Raw genomic sequence first — 20,997 nt, forward strand, 5'->3', positions numbered from 1 at the left:
TCACATCCCATTGTCACACTTCACAGGTCAGGCAGCCGCCATTTCGAGGGTCCACATGGCTCAATTTCAACTGTGTCACACAGGCCTAGGCCTTGCATAGCCACTCAGACACGCCATTCACTGCATAGAGAATCGTTTACTGTGCTAGCTGTGAGTACGTACCTGTGGGTTGCTTGACTGTGTGCTCCATGTTGTCCTTCCTAGGCACCGTCCACTGGGTTTGGCGAGGAGACGGATGAATCCTCCCGTGTACCGACCGCTGGTGGACCTGTCGACAATGGAAGAACGCCACATTATCCTGACCTACCGTCTTAACCGTGCCACTATACATGAACTGTGTGCCCAGCTGGAGCCCGACCTGATGTCCCCCATCCTCCAACCCACAGGGATTCCCCCTCTGGTGCAGGTCCTGTCAGTACTCCATTTCTTGGCAAGTGGTTCATTTCAGACAACAGTGGGAATTGCTTCTGGGATGTCTCAGCCCATGTTTTCGAAGGTGTTATCCAGAGTGTTGTCTGCCCTGATGAAATACGTGAGGAGCTACATCATTTTCCCTGAGGTGGGCGAATTGGCTGCAGTGAAGGGTGATTTCTACACCCTTGGACATATTCCAAACGTCATTGGTGCCATTGATGGGACCCATGTGGCTTTGGTTCCCCCAAGAGACAGGGAGCAGGTGTACAGGAACAGAAAAAGTTACCATTCAATGAACATCCAGGTGGTGTGTTTGGCTGACCAGTACATCTCGCATGTAAATGCCAAATTCCCAGGGTCAGTGCATGACGCCTACATCCTGAGGAATAGCAGCATCCCTTACGTGATGGAACAGCTAGAGAGACACCGTGTATGGCTATTGGGGGACTCTGGGTACCCCAACCTGTCGTGGCTACTGACCCCAGTAAGGAATCCCCGGACCAGGGCAGAGGAACGGTACAATGAGGCCCATGGGCGTACTAGGAGGGTGATCGAACGCACCTTTGGCCTCCTAAAGGCCAGGTTTCGGTGCCTGCATATGACAGGTGGATCCCTAATGTACTCACCTAAGAAGGTGTGTCACATCATCGTGGCCTGCTGCATGCTTCACAACCTGGCTTTGCGCCGCCAGGTGCCTTTCCTGCAGGAGGATGGTCGAGACGGTGGTGTTGTGGCAGCGGTGGAACCTGAGGAGAGTGACGAGGAGGAAGACGACGGGGCTGAAACAGACAACAGGGACAGAATCATTGAACAGTACTTCCAATAGGACACAGGTTACAATTCAAAGATAATTTAGTAAATGTGAACTACTCTCCTGCATCTCTGCTGCCTGTCTATTTGCCCCAGTGTATGATGACTGAGTTGTGGCTTTTCCCTCCCTATTTCAGATCTGGGGTCCCCACTACGAGTCCTGTGCTTCGTTTCCCCATGGACTACAGCTTTGTGGCAGCTGTTTGTTGACTTCACTATGTACAAGGACATATTTGCACTGTCATGTCAATTACAATATTTTGAAATCACAGCCAGACTCCAGATAGTTTTGTGCAAAATAGGTGTTTATTTAAGTGCTCAAAATGGGATGGGTGGTTTCAAGTGGGTGGGGGCTATGGTGAAGGAATGTCCATGGCAGAGTCCAGAGTAACAGTCACACAGGTGCATTGTCCAGAGGCCTGTGGAGAGATGGAGCATGGGCAGTTCAAGGATGGACAGGGTGACAATGTGGGACAGTGGGATGACATCAGGTGGTATCCTTTGCTGGCGGGGGTCTTGACATCCTACTCTGTCTTCTTGCGAGATCTCAGGGCCCTCTTGCGGGGTGGTTCTTCTCCTGCAGGAGGTGGGGGTCTGGTGGGCTGCTGCTGTGCGGGGGCCTCCTGTCCACTAGCGCCGGCGGAGGTGGTTGGCTGTTCTTGGTCCAGGCTAGTGGCAGGGGCCCTTGGGTGTTGTTGAGTGTCCGTCCTGGTGTTGATGAGGTCCTGCAGCAGCCCTACCATGGTAACCAGGGTGGAGGTGAGGGCTCTGATGTCCTCCCTGTACCCCCAATAGTGTTCCTCCTGCAGTACCTGGATCTCCTGGAACCGGGCCAGTACCGTCGCCATCGTCTCCTGGGAGCGGTTGTATGCTCCCATGATGGTGGTGAGGGCCTCGTGGAGAGTGGGTTCCCTGGGCCCGTCCCCCCCCTGTCGCACAGCTGCCCTCCGAGTTGCCCTGTTTCCCTGGGCCTCTGCCCCCTGGCCGGTGTGCCCACTACCACTGCCCCCAGGTCCCTGTTGTTGTTGGGGTGGTGGGTTATCCTGGGTGCCCTGTAGTGGTAGACACACCGCAGATTGACGCGCCATGGAGACAGAGGCATGGGCCCGCTGGGTGGGAGCTGTGCTGGTGTTCCCAGAGGGGTTTGGGTCTGTAGTGGCCTGGGCCTGTGTGAGGGGAACCGACTGTCCAGAGGTCCCCGATGGTCCGGGCTGGTCATCGGTGTCCAGGTCGACAGAGCTGCTGTCATCGCTGACGGCCTCTTGGGTGGGGGGTGTGGAGAATTCTGGGCCCTCCGCGGCGGTGTGTTGACGGTCGGGTCCTGCAGGGGTATAGAGGTATGGTTATAGTTTCAATGTGTGGCATATGGGTGTATCTGTGGGCTCCCGTGTCCCCAAGTGCTGGCATTCGTGTGTGGGGGCTTTGGTGAGGGTGGCTTGTGGGGGGGATGTGTAAATGCATTGGGCATGCTTTGGTGATGGGTGTCCATGCTTAGTGGACGCATGCAGGCCTAGGTTTTTGGATGTGTGGGTTGTGATGGTGAGACATTGGCAGGGAATAGGTGTGCTGGGGGTGGGGGTGAGGATGGTGGTGGGGGTGAGGATGGTGGTGGGGGTGAGGGTGGGGGTGAGGATGGGGGTGGGGGTGAGGGTGGGGTTCGAGGATGGGGGTGAGGGTTGGGGTATGATTTGGCATGCAGGTGGGGGGGAAGCAGTAGTGAAGCTTCAACTTACCAGTATCCATTCCTCCGCCGACTCCTGCGAGGCCGTCAGGATGCAGGATGTTCAAGACTTCCTCCTCCCATGTTGTAAATTGTGGGGGTTGAGGTGGGGGTCCTCCGCCAGTCTTCTGCACGGCGATGTTGTGCCTGGATACCATGGAACGCACCTTCCCCCGTAGGTCGTTCCATCGCTTCCTGATGTCTTCCCGATTTCTGGGGTGCTGTCCCACAGCGTTGACCCTGTCGACAATCCTCTGCCATAGCTCCGTCCTCCGGGCAATGCTGGTGTATTGGATCTGTGTGCCGAACAGCTGGGGCTCTACCCGAACGATTTCCTCCACCATGACCCTGAGTTCTTCGTCTGAGAAGCGGGGGTGTCTTTGGGGTGCCATGGGGTGGTGTGTATGATGTGTGGGGTGGAGTATGTGTAGTTAAGTGTGTTGAGTGTGGTGGTGTGTGTTGTTTTGTGTGTGGATAGTGTGTGGGTGATGGTGTTGAGTGGCTGTGGCTGCTAGTTTGTGGATGGTGGTGTCTCGCTCTGGCCTTCTTTCAGAATTTTTGGTCGTAGGGGTTTGTGGGTGATGTGGGTGTGTGTTTTATATTGTATTGTGTGTGTGGGAGTGGTGTGTGTATGTGTATCAGGTGTGTGGTATTCAAATCGGCCAATGTGGCTGAGTTTTGTTCGTTTGTGTGTATTCTGACCGCGGCGGTGTGTCCCGCCAATGGAATACCGCGTTTGAAAGACCGCCGCGTGGATTCGTGGGTCGTAATGGCATGGGCGTATTTCTGTTGGCGTGACGGTGGAGGTTTTGTCACCTCCACTTTTCCGCCGACCGCTGGTCTGGCGGTCTGTTGTGGCTGTCGGATTTTCGGAGGTTTGCCTTCTGCGGGTCAGAATGACCGTGGCGGGTTTCCGCGACCGCGGCGGGATTATGGAGGATTTCTGACCGGCGGTAGGCGCCTTTTACCGCCGAGGTCAGAATGACCACCTATGTGCACAAGGGGTCTGTACACCGGGGAATGTCTCCATCTCCTATTCATCCTCAGCGGTTGAACTCTAGTGTGGAACGGTGAGCAGAGGGTCATATTCACACATATGTTGCAATTAAAATGCATTTCTTCCTTTACAGAAGCAGTATGTGAATTTGAAAATCAGTTGGTGTGCCAATGTCTGCTGTGACACAGTTAGGTGCCATGGCCTGTGCCCCCCTGAAATAGTTGCTGCCTGACCTCTGAGGAGAGACAAGTGCAAATGAGGTAATTCCGTTGGCGCTGTGCGCCGTTGACGTTGGCAGTCCATGACCGCCGCACAACTTCGGATTGGTTACCATTGAGCCCTATGTATGCCAGCGGGGAAGGTACGCACCGCCGCGGACGTGACCGCCATTTTCTAACTGTTTAATCACTTTCTACCTGATCTTCAACAGGAGAGGACCTTTACTGCAAGTGCTGCTGTGACCTGTGTCTGGAAGCGACAATGGATCGAGTGTCTGGCGAAAGGGCCCCCACCTTCACTTCGGAGGAGATGGAGAGACTGGTGGATGGGGTCCTACCCCAGTATACTTCACTCTATGGTCCTCAAGACAAACATGTGAGTACACTGTGAGCATGATGCTTGGGACATGAATGTATGAAGTTCTGTGTGTGTATGCCTTGTGTAGGGTGGGACTGAGGGGTCCTGGGTAGAGTGCTGCATGTTTGGTGGTCAATGTCTCTGCATATGGGGATGGGATGGATATTGTGGGACTTGAGTGTAACAGTCCGGACGCTATTACTAATCCCTTTTTTGCTATGGATATTTCCCTGCAGGTCAGTGCCCATCAGAAAAAGGGTATTTGGCGTGCCATCACCAAGGAGGTGCAGACCCTGGGGGTCTTTGACAGGCAGAGCACCCACTGCCGCAAACGGTGGGAGGACCTACACCACTGGGCAAGGAAGACAGCGAAGGCCTAGCTGAGGCTGGTCTCCCAACGAGGAAGGGGTGCCCATCGTACCCTGACACCCCTGATGTTCCCCATCCTGGCGGTGGCCTATCTGGAGTTGGATGGGCGCTTGAAGGCATCACAGCAGCCACAAGGGGGTGAGTACAGATTCAGAATCATGACTTTGCGTGTGTTAAGGTTTCACCTGAGTGGGGGATGTGGGCTGTGGGTGCCCCTGTGTGTGTTGTGTACGCCAACGGTAGTGGTGTTGCAGGCATTGACCAAGTGTATCCTCTGTCTCTCCCCTTTTTGTTTTGTCACCCTGTCCTTGTGTGCATCAGCATCGTCTGGCGGAGGAGCAGAGGCACCAGCGACGGAGGGAGCTGCATCCCACATGGGCCTGGAGGCGAATCCACCGACGGTGAGGGCACCAGTGGGACGGAGGGTGAGGAGAGCACCATGATGGAAACAGGAGGGAACACTACAGACAGTGACTCCTCCTCCTATGGAAGCTCCCTGTCGGTGGCAGACACCTCTGTGCCCACCCCAACAACAGTTACAGCGGCCAGCCCCCATACCAGCACTGCCCTCCCAGAAACACCTCAGCGTGTTTCCCGTGCCTGCTCACCCAGGAGGTTTGGCATCATCTTTTCCCCAGGCATCTCAGGCCCTGCCCCAGTCAGCCCTGCTGCCCTGAGTGAGGAGGCTATTGACCTTCTGAGATCCCTCACTGTTGAGCAGTCAACCATTCTGAATGCCATCCAGGGTGTTGAGAGGCATTTGCAACAAACAAATGCATACCTGGAGGGCATTCACTCTGGCGTGGTGGCCCAACAGAGAGCATTTCAGGCTCTGGCCTCCACATTGATGGCAGCCATTGTCCCTGTCTCCAGTCTCCCAACTTCCTCTACCCAGTCCCAATCCCCTCAACCCCAACCTATCCCAAGCACACCTTCAGACCAGCATTAACCCAAATCAACACACAGAAGTGTCTCAGGCAAACATAAGCACCACATATCATCCCACAGGCACTCACACAAACACCATCAAGAAGCAGACACTTCAACATCCACTGCCTCTACTGTGTCCCCCTCCTCCTCGTTCACCTCCCTCCTAGTAGCGTCTCCACTCACACCGGCATGCACTACATCCTCATCCACTACCTCCATCACCAGCACACCTATCTCTACATACCGCTCACTGGCAGTCACCACCCCCTCATCCATGCACACGTCCCCAATGTCCTCTTCCACTGTGTCTGTGACCCCTCCTCCCAACGTACACAAACGCAAACACACACCCATCCAACAGCCATCCACCTCACAACAGCATCCAGCTCATGCACCTGCACCCAAACACAGCAGACTGACACCTCCTGCAACCACTTCCTCTTCCTCCACTCCCAAACATTCACCCTCTTCCCACCCCAGTGTCCCCAAGAAGCTTTTCCTCACCAGCATTGACCTGTTCCCTCCCCCTCCCCACCACGTCCTTCACCTCAGGCTCGGGTGGCCAGAACCCAGCCCAGCACCCCAGCCACCAAGTCCATGTCAGCTGTGGTTTCTAGAGCTCTGAGATGCTCTAAGGAGGCACCTGTCAGCCCAGCCAGTGTGCCACCAACACCTGCCAAGGACAAGAAGGGGTTCCGCCACCAGGAAAGGGCAAAAAGGGGAGAACATCCAGCAAGGAGAAAGAGGCACAAACAGCCAGCAAGGCCAAGGCAAAGACTCCAGATGGCAGAATCAAGGAGGCACCACCATCTGCCAAGGGAAGCAAGGGGCACAGGACACCAGGCAGAGCACTTCAGCCATCCGAGGCCGCAGGGGAAGGGCTGGAGCCTCCCCCCTCCATTGGCAGCATGGCAACCTGCACATCGGCCAGTACCACCACCTGCACCGCAGCCACCACCGTCAGCTGGCCCGCGCCCAGCACCGCCACCTGCAACCACGGACAGCAGCACCGCCACCAGCAGTAGCAGCTCCAGCGGGCAGCTGTCTGAGGCTGCAGGGGAAGGGCTGGAGCCTCCTCCCCCCTCCAATGGGAGCACCACCAGCTGCACTGCGGGCAAAATCGTCAGCTGCACCGCAGCCAGCACCACCACCTGCCCTGTCGCAAGCACCGCCGCAAGCAGCACGGCCACCATGGCAGCAGCCCCAGTGGGCAGCCATCCGAGGCTGCAGGAGAAGGGCTGGAGCCTCCCCCCACCAATGGCAGCACCGCCACCTGCACCGGCACTGCATCCACTGTACAGCTGTCCCTGTCGGCATATGGACTGTAGTCATGCATCCATGGTGTGTCATGCATCCTTCCCACAGAAAATCATATGGATCTGACACCCATGTGAGTGACTGTGACCTTGCACTCCCCATGTGCTGCATCACTGGGCACGAAGCCCCCTCCAGAACCAGGGGAGGAAGGCATCCACTCACCCTATCCTTGGCAGGATAAAACACACTGGGCACTTAGGGAGTCATTACAACATTGGCGGTAAAAGCCGCTTACTGCCGTGCAGAAGACCGCCAACACACCGCCGCGGCCACGGAATTCCGCCACAGCTATTATGACCCACATCTCGGAATCCGACAAAATTCAGACACCCACACAAGTCCGCCACACCAAAGGTCAGTGATAAACTGGCAAAAACAAAACCTCCACCGTCACACCAACAGAAATACGCCCACACTATCACGACACACGAATCAACGTAGCGGTCTTTGAACCGGGGTATTCCATTGGCGGTACACACCACCGTGCTCAAAATACACACACATATACAAAACACCACCACATTGGACAATTCAAAATACACACACCTGATACACATACACACACCACTCCCACACACCCAATACAATATAAAACACACACCCACATCACCCACAAACCCCTACGACCACTATTACAGAGAGAAGGCCAGAGAGAGACACCACCATCCACAAACTAGCATCCACAGGCACACAACACCATCACCCACAAAACTTCCACGCACAAAACAGCACACACCACTACACATCACCACACTTATCACCACACACACCACCGCACACATCACCGACACCACCCCATGGCACAGCAAAGACACCCCAGGTTCTCGGAGGAGGAGCTCAGGGTCATGGTGGAGGAAATCGTCCTGGTAGAGCCACAGCTATTTGGATCACAGGTGCAGCACACCTCATTTGCAAGGAAGATGGAGCTATGGCGAAGAATAGTCGACAGGGACAACGCAATGGGACAACACCCAAGAAATCGGGAGGACATCAGGAAGAGGTGGAACGACCTACGGGGGAAGGTGCGTTCCGTGGTCTCAAGACACCACCAGGTGGTTCAGCAGACTGGCGGTGGACCCCCACCTCCTCACCCACAACTAACAACATGGGAGGAGCAGGTCTTGGCGATTCTGCATCCTGAGGGCCTCGCAGTAGTCGGTGGAGGACTGGACTCTGGTAAGTCAAACCTTTAACTACCATATCCCCCACCCTACCTGCATGCTATCACATACCCCCCACCCTCGCCCCCACCCCTGTCACTCCAACTCCTCACAAATGTACCAATATCACAAACCACACATCCCAACACCAAGCCCTGCATGCAACACCAATGCATGGACACCCATCACTAAAGCATGCCCACTGCACATACCCATACACCCCCCTAAACCATCATCACACAAGCCCCCACACAGGAATGCCAGCACTGGGGTACACAGTCACCCACCCATTGCACACCATGACACACACAGATGCAATAATCATGCCTTTACACCTCTGCAGGACCACTGCCCAACGTCACCAGACAGGAGGGTCCAGACATCTCCACTCCACCCACAGAAGAGGCCCACAGTGATGACAGCAGCTCTGTCCACCGGGATCTAGATGACCAGCCCGGACCATCGTGGGCCTCGGGACAGTCAGTTCCCCTCACACAGGCACTGGCCAGCACAGACCTTCCCCTATCTGGAAAAACCAGCACAGCACCCACCCAGCGGGCTCATACCTCCATCCCCAGGACACGTCAATCAGCTGTGTGTCCACCACTACAGGGAACCCAAGATAACCCACCACCCCAAAAACAACAGGGACCTGGGGGCAGTGGGCACACGGTCCAGGGGACTGAGGCCCAGGAACACAGGGGAACTGGGAGGGCTGCTGTGCGACAGGGGCCGGACAGGCTAAGGGAACCCACTCTCCACAAGGCCCTCTCCTCCATCATGGGAGCATACCACCACTCCCAGGAGATGATGGCAACGGTGCTAGGCAAGTTTCAGGAGACCCAGCGCATGCAGGAGGAACAGTATGGGGTTTAGGGAGGAACTCAGAACCATCAGCTCCGCCCTGGGCACCATCGTAGGGGTGCTGAAGGAAGTACTGAACACCAGGAGGGACACTGTGGCACTACAAGGGGCCCCTGACACTAGCATGGACGATGAACTGCCCACCCCCCCCGCCGACGCTAGTGGACAGGAGGCACTGCCACGGGACCACCACACCAGCACCCTACCCCCTGCAGATGGAGAATGACCCAGCAAACGGTCCCTGAGATCCAGGAACAAGACAGAGCACGATGCCAAGACCCCCGCCAAGAAATGAGACCACCCTGATTGTCATCCCACTGTCCCACTTTGTCACCCTGTCTATATTGAAACTGCCCCAGCTCCACTTCCTATGCCCATATGGGCAATGCAGCTGTGAGACTAATAGACTGGACTCTGCCATGGACACTCCTTCGCCATCACCCCTCACCATTTAACTTCCCCCTCCAATATTTTTTATTTAAATAAACACACCTAAAGAACCAAAAGATCTGGAGTCTGTCTGTGAGTTCGAAATAGTGTATTTGCAATTACAGTGACAAAATGTTCATGAAATAGTAATGTCAACATACCTATGTTACACAGCTCTAGTCCATGAGGAATCTAAGCAGATGACACATGTTGGGACCCACACCTGTGAAACCGTAAGGGAAAGTGACAACTCAGTGACCATACACTGGGTGAAAACGACAGACAGGATAGAGGTAGAAGTGTAAAAGTACATGTGGTAGGCAGGAATGTATTCCCACCTGTGTTTCACTGGAAATATTGCTGGATCACTGAGTCCCTGTTCTGCATGTCTTCTTCCTCTGCATCACTGTCCACAGGCTCCACAGCTGCCACAGCACCGCCATCTGGACCATCATCCTGCAGAAAAGGCACCTGTCGTCGCAAAGCCAAATTGTGAAGCATACAGCAGGCCACGATGATCTGGCACACCTTCTTTCGTGAGTAGAATAGGGATCCACCTGTCATATGGAGGCACCGGAACCTGGCCTTCAGGAGGCCGAAGGTCCACTCGATCACCCTCCTAGGTCGCCCATGGGCCTCATTGTAGCGTTCCTCTGCCCTGGTCCTGGAATTCCTCACTGGGTTCAGTAGCCATGGCAGGTGTGGTACTGAAAATTCTGGACCCGTGTTATAAACATCGTCGTATCACAACGATTTTGGTATCAGCAGACCGAGAATGATTAGAATAGTATGCACAAGCATTGTATTCATATTCGGGTAACGAAATCACCCGAATATCAGAGTTTCTGTCCTGAACCCTCGGGTTCCATTTAAACGACAGCCATTTTGAGATTGCCTCACATAGGCCAATGACTAATGCCAAAAACGAGTCTGAAGGACACGTACATCTTTGCTGACTCCTCTGTGACCTGGGCAACCTGACTCCACTGCCTGAAGCCAAACCTGTTCGGCCAGTTTCTTTCCCAGTGGCCGAATGAGATTAGTATCAAGGCACAACACATCATAAAACCTTTCATCACACACAAACCATGCCTAATCTTACACGCACCTGTCCCTGTTTCTTTCTTTATGACTTGCTTTACAAGGAGGAGGTGCCTGTTTATATTGGGGATCCGTTGATATCTGATGAAAGTACTGAGCCTTGCCGGGTAATTGATTGAGGGCTGGACAAACTGAAATATGGGCTTGTCATCATAACCCTGCTATTTCTTTGTAGTGAAAATATGTGAATGGCCAACTGTAAAATAAGGAATGTTTGCCCAAAGCATAATATTTTGTATAAAAGAGAAGGTTAGCTTTGCAAGAGAAGCAGTCTCCTGAGAATATACACCGTGTTGTACTTCTAGGATACCTGTTACTGGCTGCAGCCAATAAACAAGATCTTTGACTTCACCAAGAAGACTCTGTGTTTCTGTAGTCTGAAACAGGAAGGACTCAAAGTCTTAGGGTGTGTTCCCTGGCACCACTGGGTTCTGAAAAACCCAGTACTTCACAGGTTGGGGTAACCAGAGTCACCTGATAGCCAAACATGGTGCCAATGGAGTTGACCCATCACATAAGGGATGCTGCTATTCCGCATGATGTAGGCGTCATGCACTGAGCCAGGGAACATGGGATTCACATGGGAAATGTACTGGTCTGCCAAACATACCATCTGTACATTCATGAAATGATAACTCTTCCGGTTCCTGTACACCTGTTCCCTCCTGTGGGGGGGGGGGCCAAAGCCACATGGGTCCCATCAATGGCACCTATGATGTTGGGGATATGTCCAAGGGCATAGAAGTCACCTTTCACTGTAGTCAATTCCTCCACCTGAGGGAAAACGATGTAGCTCCGCATGTGTTCCAGCAGGGCAGACAACACTCTGGACAATACGTTGGAAAACATAGGCTGGGACGCTCCTGATGCCATGGCCACAGTTGTTTGAAAAGACCCACTTGCAAGCAAATGGAGCACTGATAGCACCTGCACTTGAGGGGGGATTCCTGTGGGATGGTGGATTGCTGACATCAGGTCAGGCTCCAACTGGGTACACAGTTCCTGGATTGTTTAGGTGTAGGTGATGATCAAATTTCTTTCCTCCATTGTCGACAGGTCCACCAGCGGTCAGTACACCGGAGGATTCCGCCATCTCCTCACATGTCCCAGCAGACGGTGCCTATGAAGAACAACAGTGAGCACAGAGTCAAACAACTCAGAGGTATGTACCCACAGTCTACACAGAACACCACTCATACACAAAATGTGGCCTGTATGTGTGTTGAGACTAGGCCTAGTTATGTGTGATGCAGTTGGTAATTAGGCCACGTGGGCCCCTGAAATGGCGGCTGCCTGACCTGTAAAGTGGGACAATGGGATGTGAGGTAACTGCGCTGGCGTTGCACACCGTCGCGGTAGGCAGTCGAAGACCGCGGGGCAATGCTGCTTTGGTTAACATTGGACCCTATGGGTCCCAGGAGCCAATGACGATGTACGCCGGCGGTGATGGTACACGCCGCCGTGGACGTGACTGCCGCGGACGTGACCGTCATTTTCTATCTGTTGAATCACTCGATACCTGATCTTCGACAGGGGAGGACCTATACTGCAAGTGCTGCTGTGACCTCGGTCTGGAAGAGACAATGGCTCGTGCGTCTGAGGAAAGGGCCCCTGCCTTCACATCGGAAGAGTTGGTGAAGCTCGTCGATGGGGTCCTCCCCCAGTACACGCTACTCTACGGTCTTCCAGACCAACAGGTAAGTACACAGGGAGCATGTTGTATGGGCTATGGCTGTGTGGAGAGAGCTGGTTGTAAGAAGGAAGGGGGCAGAGTTCTGCGTGCATGAAAGACGGTGGGTGCATGTGCCACATGGCAAGGGTAGGGATGGGGGCCACTCACTTTGACGGCGCGGTTGGTAATGACTTCTCTTCTTCCCCTGTACATTTCATGTAGGTCAGCGCCCACCAGAAGAAGGATATTTGGCGTGCCATCGCCAAGGACGTCCAGACCCTGGGGGTCCACCACAGACAGAGCACCCACTGCCGGAAAAGATGGGAGGACATTCGCCGCTGGAGCAAGAAGATGCGGAGGCTCATCTGGGGATGGCCTCCCAACGTGGGAGGGGTGCCCGTCGAACCATGACCCCCCTGATGTTCAGGATCCTGGCGGTGGCCTACCCGGAGTTGGATGGGCGCTTGAGGGCATCACAGCAGACACTAGGGGGTGAGCACACTCTCATTCAGCTGACTTTGCGCGCAGTGGAGGTGTCTGGGTGGGGAGGAGGGCTGTGGGTTTCCCTAGGCCAGGGTGAGTTCCGTAGGCTAGGCTCCTTCATAAGGCATGGCCCTGTGGCCCCCCACCCCACCTCTGTAGAGTGCCAAGTACAGCTATTCATGTACCTGTGTGATCTATGTGTGCATATGTCATCCATAGCCCTGTAGGCCATTTCCCAGGAATTGCACTGTAGAGCCCAACAGCGCGACGTGGTGCAGGGGGCTTCTGTGTCTGTCATGTCCGCCAACGGTAGCGGTAAGCCATGCACTCAACATGTCTTTCTTCTGTTTCCCCCACTCCCTTTTTTGTGGTCTCCCTGTTCTTGTGTGCATTAGCATCATCAGGCGGAGGAGCAGTGGCACCGGAGCACGAGGGAGCTGCATCCCACATGTCCATGGAGGGCCACACTATGGACTCTGAATACACCAGTGGGACGGAGGGCGAGGGGAGCACCACGGGGGGACAGGAGCTAAAACCAGCGACACGGACTCGTCCTACGATGGGAGCTCCCTTGTGGTGGCGGCAACATCTGTTCCCCCCACTTCTACAGGTACAGCCGCCACCCTCCCTACCAGCACCGCCCTCCCAGCAGCCCCTCAGCCTTCGCCCAGTGCCCGCTCACCCAGGAGGGTGGGCATCACCTTCGTCCCAGGCACCTCAGCCCCTGCCCCTGTCACCTCTGCGGCCCTCAGTGAGAAGGCCATTGACCGCCTCAGGTCACTCACTGTTGGGCAGTCTACAATTTTGAATGCCATCCAGGGTGTAGAAATGGAGTTGCAACAAACCAATGCATTCCTGGAGGGCATTCATTCTGGTCAGGCGGCCCTTCATCGAACCTTTCAAACTCTGGCCTCAGCACTGATGGCAGCCATTGTCCATGTGTCTAGCCTCCCCCATCCAACTCCCTCCACCCAGACCCAATCCCCTGTACCTCTGCCTATCCCAAGCACACCATCACACCAGCCTGCACACACCTCACCACACAAGGGAAGCTCAGGAAAACATAAGCACCACACATCCCACAGGCACTCACGCAAGCATCACACACATACAGACACACCAACATCCACTTCCTCCACTGTGTCCCCCTCCTCGTCGTCTTCCTCCTCCCTCCCAGTCTCATCTACACTCACACCTGCATGCAGTACCTCTACAGCCACTACGTCTCGCACCACCACACCCACCTCCACACCCCGCTCACGTGCAGTCACCACCCCCACTACCATTCACACGTCCCCTGTGTCCTCTCTCAGTGTGTCTGTGACGCCCCCTCCGAAGATACCCAAACGCAGGCACCCACCCACCCAACATACATCCACCTCACAACAGCATCCAGCGCATGCACCTGCACCTGCACCGAAAGCCACAAAACTTACACCTCCTACAACCACCACCTCTTCCTCAAATCCCAAACCCCCTCCAGCTACCCGTCCCAGTGTCTCCAAACAACTTTTCCTGTCCAGCCTTAACCTATTTCCCACCACCCCCCGTCCATCTCATAGGTCCCGAACTAGCACCTCAGCCGCAATATCTCCGGGATCAGTGGTGCCTGTTGTCACAGGTATGTGGAGTGCACCAGTCACCAGGACAGCCAGTGTGTCACGGAGCCACAGCACAACCAGTCCCCCCCGTGAAGCACCAGAAGTTGGCCAGTGCCCGGCGGGAGAGGGGGAAGACTCCAGCCACCCAAGCCACTCCCAGGGGTCCCGGTGGGAGTGTAGACTCAGCTGTGACTCCTCCCAAGGTGGGGAAGGGCCAGAAGAAACCCGGCAAGTCTGGGAGGAGCAGCACGGCGGAGAAGCCCACCATCATCCCCGCTGGCCAGGAGGGCCCCGCCAGCGACATTGTCACTGCCCAGGAGGCCACCGCCAGCCCCATCATCACTGCCCAAGAGGCCGCCGCAAGCCCCATAGTCGCTGCCCAGGAGGACCCCGCCAGCCACAGCCCAGCTGCCCAGGAGGGTCCCGCCAGCCACAGCCCAGCTGCCCAGGAGGGCCCGCCAGCCACAGCCCAGCTGCCCAGGAGGGCCCCCCAAGCCACAGCCCAGCTGCCCAGGAGGGTCCCGCCAGCCACAGCCCAGCTGCCCAGGAGGGCCCCGCCAGCCACAGCCCAGCTGCCCAGGAGGGTCCCGCCAGCCACAGCCCAGCTGACCAATGAAGGACCGCCAAATCAAGCACCGCTGAACAGGGCAAGGACCGCCAAGTCAAGCACCGCTGAACAGGGCAAGGACCTCCAAGTCAAGCACCGCTGAACAGGGCAAGCACCTCTGAAGAGAGCAAGGACCGCCAAATCAAGCACCGGTGAACAGGGCAAGCACCGCTGAACAGGGCAAGGACCGCCAAGTCAAGCACCGCTGAACAGGGCAAGCACCACTGAACAGGGCAAGGACCGCCAACTCAAGCAACCCTGAACAGGGTAAGCACCGCTGAACAGGGCAAGGACCGCCAACTCAAGCACCGCTGAACAGGGTAAGCACCGCTGAACAGGGCAAGGACCGCTAACTCAAGCACCGCTGAACAGGGCAAGGACCGCCAACTCAAGCACCGCTGAACAGGGCAAGCACCACTGAACAGGGTAAGGACTGCCAACTCAAGCACCGCTGAACAGGGCAAGCATGGCTGAACAGGGCAAGGACCGCCAAGTCAGGCACCACTGAACAGGGCAAGCACCGCAGAACAGGGCAAGGACCGCCAAGTCAAGCACCGCTGAACAGGGCAAGCACCGCTGAACAGGGCAAGGACTGCCAAGTCAAGCACCGCTGAACAGGGCAAGGACCACCAACTCAAGCACCGCTGAACAGGGCAAGCACCGCTGAACAGGGCGCTGAACAGGGCAAGGACCGCTGAACAGGGCAAGGACCGCCAAGTCAAGCACCGCTGAACAGGGCAAGGACCGCCAAGTCAAGCACCGCTGAACAGGGCAAGGACCGCCAAGTCAAGCACCGCTGAACAGGGCAAGGACCGCCAAGTCAAGCACCGCTGAACAGGGCAAGCACTGCTGAACAGGGCAAGGACCGCCAACTCAAGCACCGCTGAACAGGGCAAGCACCGATGAACAGGGCAAGGACCGCCAAGTCAAGCACCGCTGAACAAGGCAAGCACCGCTGAACAGGGCAAGGACCGCCAACTCAAGCAACGCTGAACAGGGCAAGGACCGCCAACTCAAGCACCGCTGAACAGGGCAAGCACTGCTGAACAGGGCAAGGACCGCCAACTCAAGCACCGCTGAACAGGGCAAGCACCGATGAACAGGGCAAGGACCTCCAAGTCAAGCACCGCTGAACAGGGCAAGCACCGCTGAACAGGGCAAGGACCGCCAAGTCAAGCACCGCTGAACAGGGCAAGCACTGCTAAGCAGGGCAAGGACCGCCAACTCAAGCACCGCTGAACAGGGCAAGCACCGATGAACAGGGCAAGGACCGCCAAGTCAAGCACCGCTGAACAGGGCAAGCACCGCTGAACAGGGCAAGGACCGCCAACTCAAGCACCGCTGAACAGGGCAAGGACCGCCAAGTCAAGCACCACTGAACAGGGCAAGCACCGCTGAACAGGGCAAGGACCGCTGAACAGGGCAAGGACCGCCAAGTCAAGCACCGCTGAACAGGGCAAGGACTGCCAAGTCTAGCACCGCTGAACAGGGCAAGCACCGCTGAACAGGGCAAGGATCGCCAAGTCAAGCACCACTAAACAGGGGAAGGACTGCCAAGTCTAGCACCGTTGAACAGGGCAAGCACCGCTGAACAGGGCAAGGACCGCCAACTCAAGCACCGCTGAACAGGGCAAGCACTGCTGAACAGGCCAAGGACCGTCAACTCAAGCACCGCTAGCCCATGAGCGCCAGGGGCACCGACGCAACAGGGACCGTCACGGGGTCAGTGATGCACTCTGGGCACCAGTCCCCCTCCAGAACCAGTGGAGACATGCATCCACTACCTCTGTCCTTGACAGGATAAAGCACTCTGGGCACCAGTCCCCCTCCAGAACCAGTGGAGACATGCATCCACTACCTCTGTCCTTGGCAGGATGAAGCACTCTGTGCACCAGTCCCCCTCCAGAACCAGTGGAGACATGCATTCACTACCTCTGTCCTTGGCAGGATGAAGCACTCTGGGCACCAAGCCCCCTTCAGAACCAGTGGAGACAGACATCCACTTGAGAGACTGAGGCTTTGCACTTCGCAGGATATGGCAGTGGGCAAACCACCCACTGTAGAGACTTGAGAGACTGTGGCTTTGCACTCCCCAGAATTGAACAGTGGGCAAACCACCCACTGTAGAGACTTGAGAGACTGTGCCTTTGTACTCCCCAGCATTGAACAGTGGGCAAACCACCCACTTGGGAGACTTGAGAGACTGTGGCTTTGCACTCCCCAGGATATGGCAGTGGGCACCCCACCCACTGTAGAAACTTGAGAGACTGTGGCTTTGCAGTCCCCAGGATTGAACAGTGGGCATACCACCCACTGTAGAGACTTGAGAGACTGTGGCTTTGCACTCCCCAGGATTGAACAGTGGGCAAACCACCCGCTGTAGAGACGTGAGAGACTGTGGCTTTGCACTCCCCAGGATTGAACAGTGGGCAAACCACCCACTTGGGAGACTTGAGAGACTGTGGCTTTGCACTCCCCAGGATATGGCAGTGGGCAAACCACCCACTGTAGAGACTTGAGAGACTGTGGCTTTTCACTCCCCAGGATTGAAAAGTGGGCAAACCACCCACTTGGGAGACTTGAGAGACTGTGGCTTTGAACTCCCCAGGATATGGCAGTGGGCAAACCACCCACTTGGGAGACTTGAGAGACTGTGGCTTTGCACTCCCCAGGATTGATCAGTGGGCAAACCACCCACTGTAGAGACTTGAGAGACTGTGGCTTTGCACTCCCCAGGATATAGCAGTGGGCAAACCACCCAGTTTAGAGACTTGAGAGACTGTGGCTTTGCACTCCCCAGGATTGAACAGTGGGCATGGAGCCCCCTCGTGGATCTGGCGTCGTGCACTCATCCGGCTGAGGTGCCCCCCCTTCCCTTCCCCCTGAGGTGCCTGTTGTATTTCTATCTGATGCCCCTGCAGTGTTCTCTCTGTTTTGATCTAGCATCATGTGTGGGCCTCGCCCATGCATTTTGGGCCCAGTGGTCCACGGACTATAAATGGTGCAATACCTGGACTACTAATCCTGGTGTATATTTTGTTAATAGTGTATATATGTATATATTTGCTTACTGATTTTTGATATATTACAATGGTTACACTCATTTCCTTTTAACTTTGCATTCTTCCGGGTGGTTGGGGGTGTGACTGTAATGTATAGATATGCATTGGTGTGTGTGTTGTAGTGGGTGAGGGTGGGGGTGGGGGTGGGGGTGTTGCATGTGTTTGTCCCTGTTTTTTGCCTCCCCCTCCCCTGTGTCGTAGGTGCAGTACTCACCGTGGTCTTCGCCGCCGGCGTTGGTGCTCCTGGTACAGGAGCAGGAAGACTATTGCAGGGAGAATATGGAGTTCTGGCTCCATGGTGTCCTCCTTCCTCGTGGAGTGTGGAGAGGTGAGCGTTTTCCCTTCGAAATTCCTGTTTCTGCTGTGTTTTTATCCGCTGTGTATCCGCCCCGGAAAAGGTGGCGAATTGGCCTGTCATAATAGTGTGGGCGGTACATTGTCCTCCGCCTGTCTGTTGGCGGTGTCCGCCGAGCTGTTTGTATGTACCGCTGTGGCGGTTGGAGTGTTAAAGTGGCTGTCTTTGTTGGCGGTTTCCGCCACGGTCTTAATTCCAAAAAATTTACCGCCGTCCTGTTGGCGGTCTTACCGCTGCTTTAACACCATCCGCCAGGGTTGTAATGACTACCTAAGTCCCCTCCAGAACAAGTGGAAAACCGGCACCCACTAGAGAGCCTGTGGCCTTGCACTCCCCAGTTCCAAGCAGTGGGCAAACAACCCACTTGAGAGACTGGAGCTTTGCATTCCCCAGGACCAAACAGTGGGCAAACCATCCACTTGAGAGACTGTCGCCTTGCACTCCACAGGACCAAGCATTGGGCAAACCACACACTTGAGAGACTGTGGCTTTGCACTCCCTAGGACCAAGCAGTGGGCAAACCACCCACTTGAGAGACTGTGGCTTTGCACTCCCCAGGACCAAGTAGTGGGCAAACCACCCACTTGAGAGACTGTGGCCTTGCTCTCCCCAGGACCAAGCAGTGGGCAAACCACCCACTTGAGAGACTGTGGCCTTGCATTCCCCAGGACCAAGCAATGGGCAAACCACCCACTTGAGAGACTATGGCCCTCATTCTGACCTTGGCGGGCGGCGGAGGCCGCCCGCCAAAGTCCCGCCGTCAGGTTACCGTTCCGCGGTCGAAAGACCGCGGCGGTAATTCTGACTTTCCCGCTGGGCTGGCGGGCGGTCGCCTTCAGACCGCCAGCCAGCCCAGCGGGAAAGAGGCTTCCACGAGGAAGCCGGCTCGGAATCGAGCCGGCGGAGTGGAAGCTGTGCGACGGGTGCAGTTGCACCCGTCGCGTATTTCACTGTCTGCACAGCAGACAGTGAAATACTTGTAGGGGCCCTCTTACGGGGGCCCCTGCAATGCCCATGCCAGTGGCATGGGCACTGCAGGGGCCCCCAGGGGCCCCGCGACCCCCCCTACCGCCATCCGGATCTCGGCGGTCCGACCGCCGGGATCTGGATGGCGGTAGGGGGGGTCGGAATCCCCGCGGCGGTGCAGCAAGCTGCGCCGCCGCGGAGGATTCAATGGGGCCGCGGTACACTGGCGGGACCCCGCCAGTGGTGCCGGTCCGACCGCGGCTTTACCGCCGCGGTCGGAATCCCCATTGGAGCACCGCCGGCCTGTCGGCGGTGCTCCCGCGGTCCTCCGCCCTGGCGGTCAAAGACCGCCAGGGTCAGAATGACCACCTATGACTTTGTACTCCCCAGGACATTGCGGTGGGCATGGAGCCCCCTACAGGAGCAGTGGCATTATACCATCTTCCGGCTGAGGTGCCCCCCACCTTTCCCTTCCCCCTGAGGTGCCTGTGTGTTTTCGACCTGATGCCCCTGCAGTGTTCTCTCCGTATTGAGGCAGGAGTCAGGTGTGGGCTTAGCCTATGTGTTTTGGCCAAGTGGGCCACAGACATTTTGAGTGAACGTTGTCCCTCCTTTTGTATATATTGTATAATTTGTAAATACTGTTTTTGAATTATTATCGTATTTCTAACTATTTCTAATATAACACTCATTTGACTCAATTACTTTTGTACTTGCGTTATTCCAGAGGGTTACGGGGTGTATATGTAATGTTGTTGCATATGTTTGTGTGGATGATGTTGGGGATGAGGGTGGGTTTGGGGGTTTTGCGTGTTACATGTGTGTGTCACTCTCTTTTTCTCCCCCCCCTCCCCTGTGTGCTAGGTGCAGTACTCACTGTCATCGTCACCGCAACCGCTGCTACTCCTGCTATATGAGCAAAAACACCAGCATGGGGAAGACCTGCAGCTCGGTCTCCATGGCGTCCTGGTTCTTCCTTGAGCGTTGAGAGGTGAGTGGTTTCCCTTCAAAGTACTGTTTCCGCCGTGCTTTTGATGGCGTTGCTACTGCCCCAGAAAAGCTGGCGGATTGTAATGGGGTGGGCGGTACATTGTCTTCCTGTCTGGCTGTTGCCGGCTACCGCCACGGTGTTTGTTGCTACCGCCGTGGCGGTCAGAGTGTTAAAGTGGCTGTATCTGTTGGCGGTTTCCACCATAGTCATGATTTCATTTTTGTTATTGCCGGCCTGTTGGCGGTATTACCGCTGCTTTAACACCGACCGCCAGAGTTATAATGAGGGCCTAAGTGCTGTAGCAAAATGAGTTGTGCCTAGAGGTCAGTGACCAAGAGAACAAACTGTGCCAGTAGTGCAAGTGCCCCCAACTATTCCAGAAGAAGCTGGAGAGTCTGGTCAAAGGGACAGTGATACAAAAAGACCAGTAGCTCAGAGATCAAAACGAAAGAGAATAACTTGTTAACCTCAATGTGCGTATTCTGAGGCAAATAACTGGGAGAAGGTATTTGCAATCTTTCGTTTTAACAATACGAGCCAGTTGAACATTCTTGAATTCGTTCTTATGGCAGA

Source organism: Pleurodeles waltl, chromosome 6, assembly GCF_031143425.1.
Source record: "Pleurodeles waltl isolate 20211129_DDA chromosome 6, aPleWal1.hap1.20221129, whole genome shotgun sequence".
NCBI lineage: Eukaryota > Metazoa > Chordata > Amphibia > Caudata > Salamandridae > Pleurodeles > Pleurodeles waltl.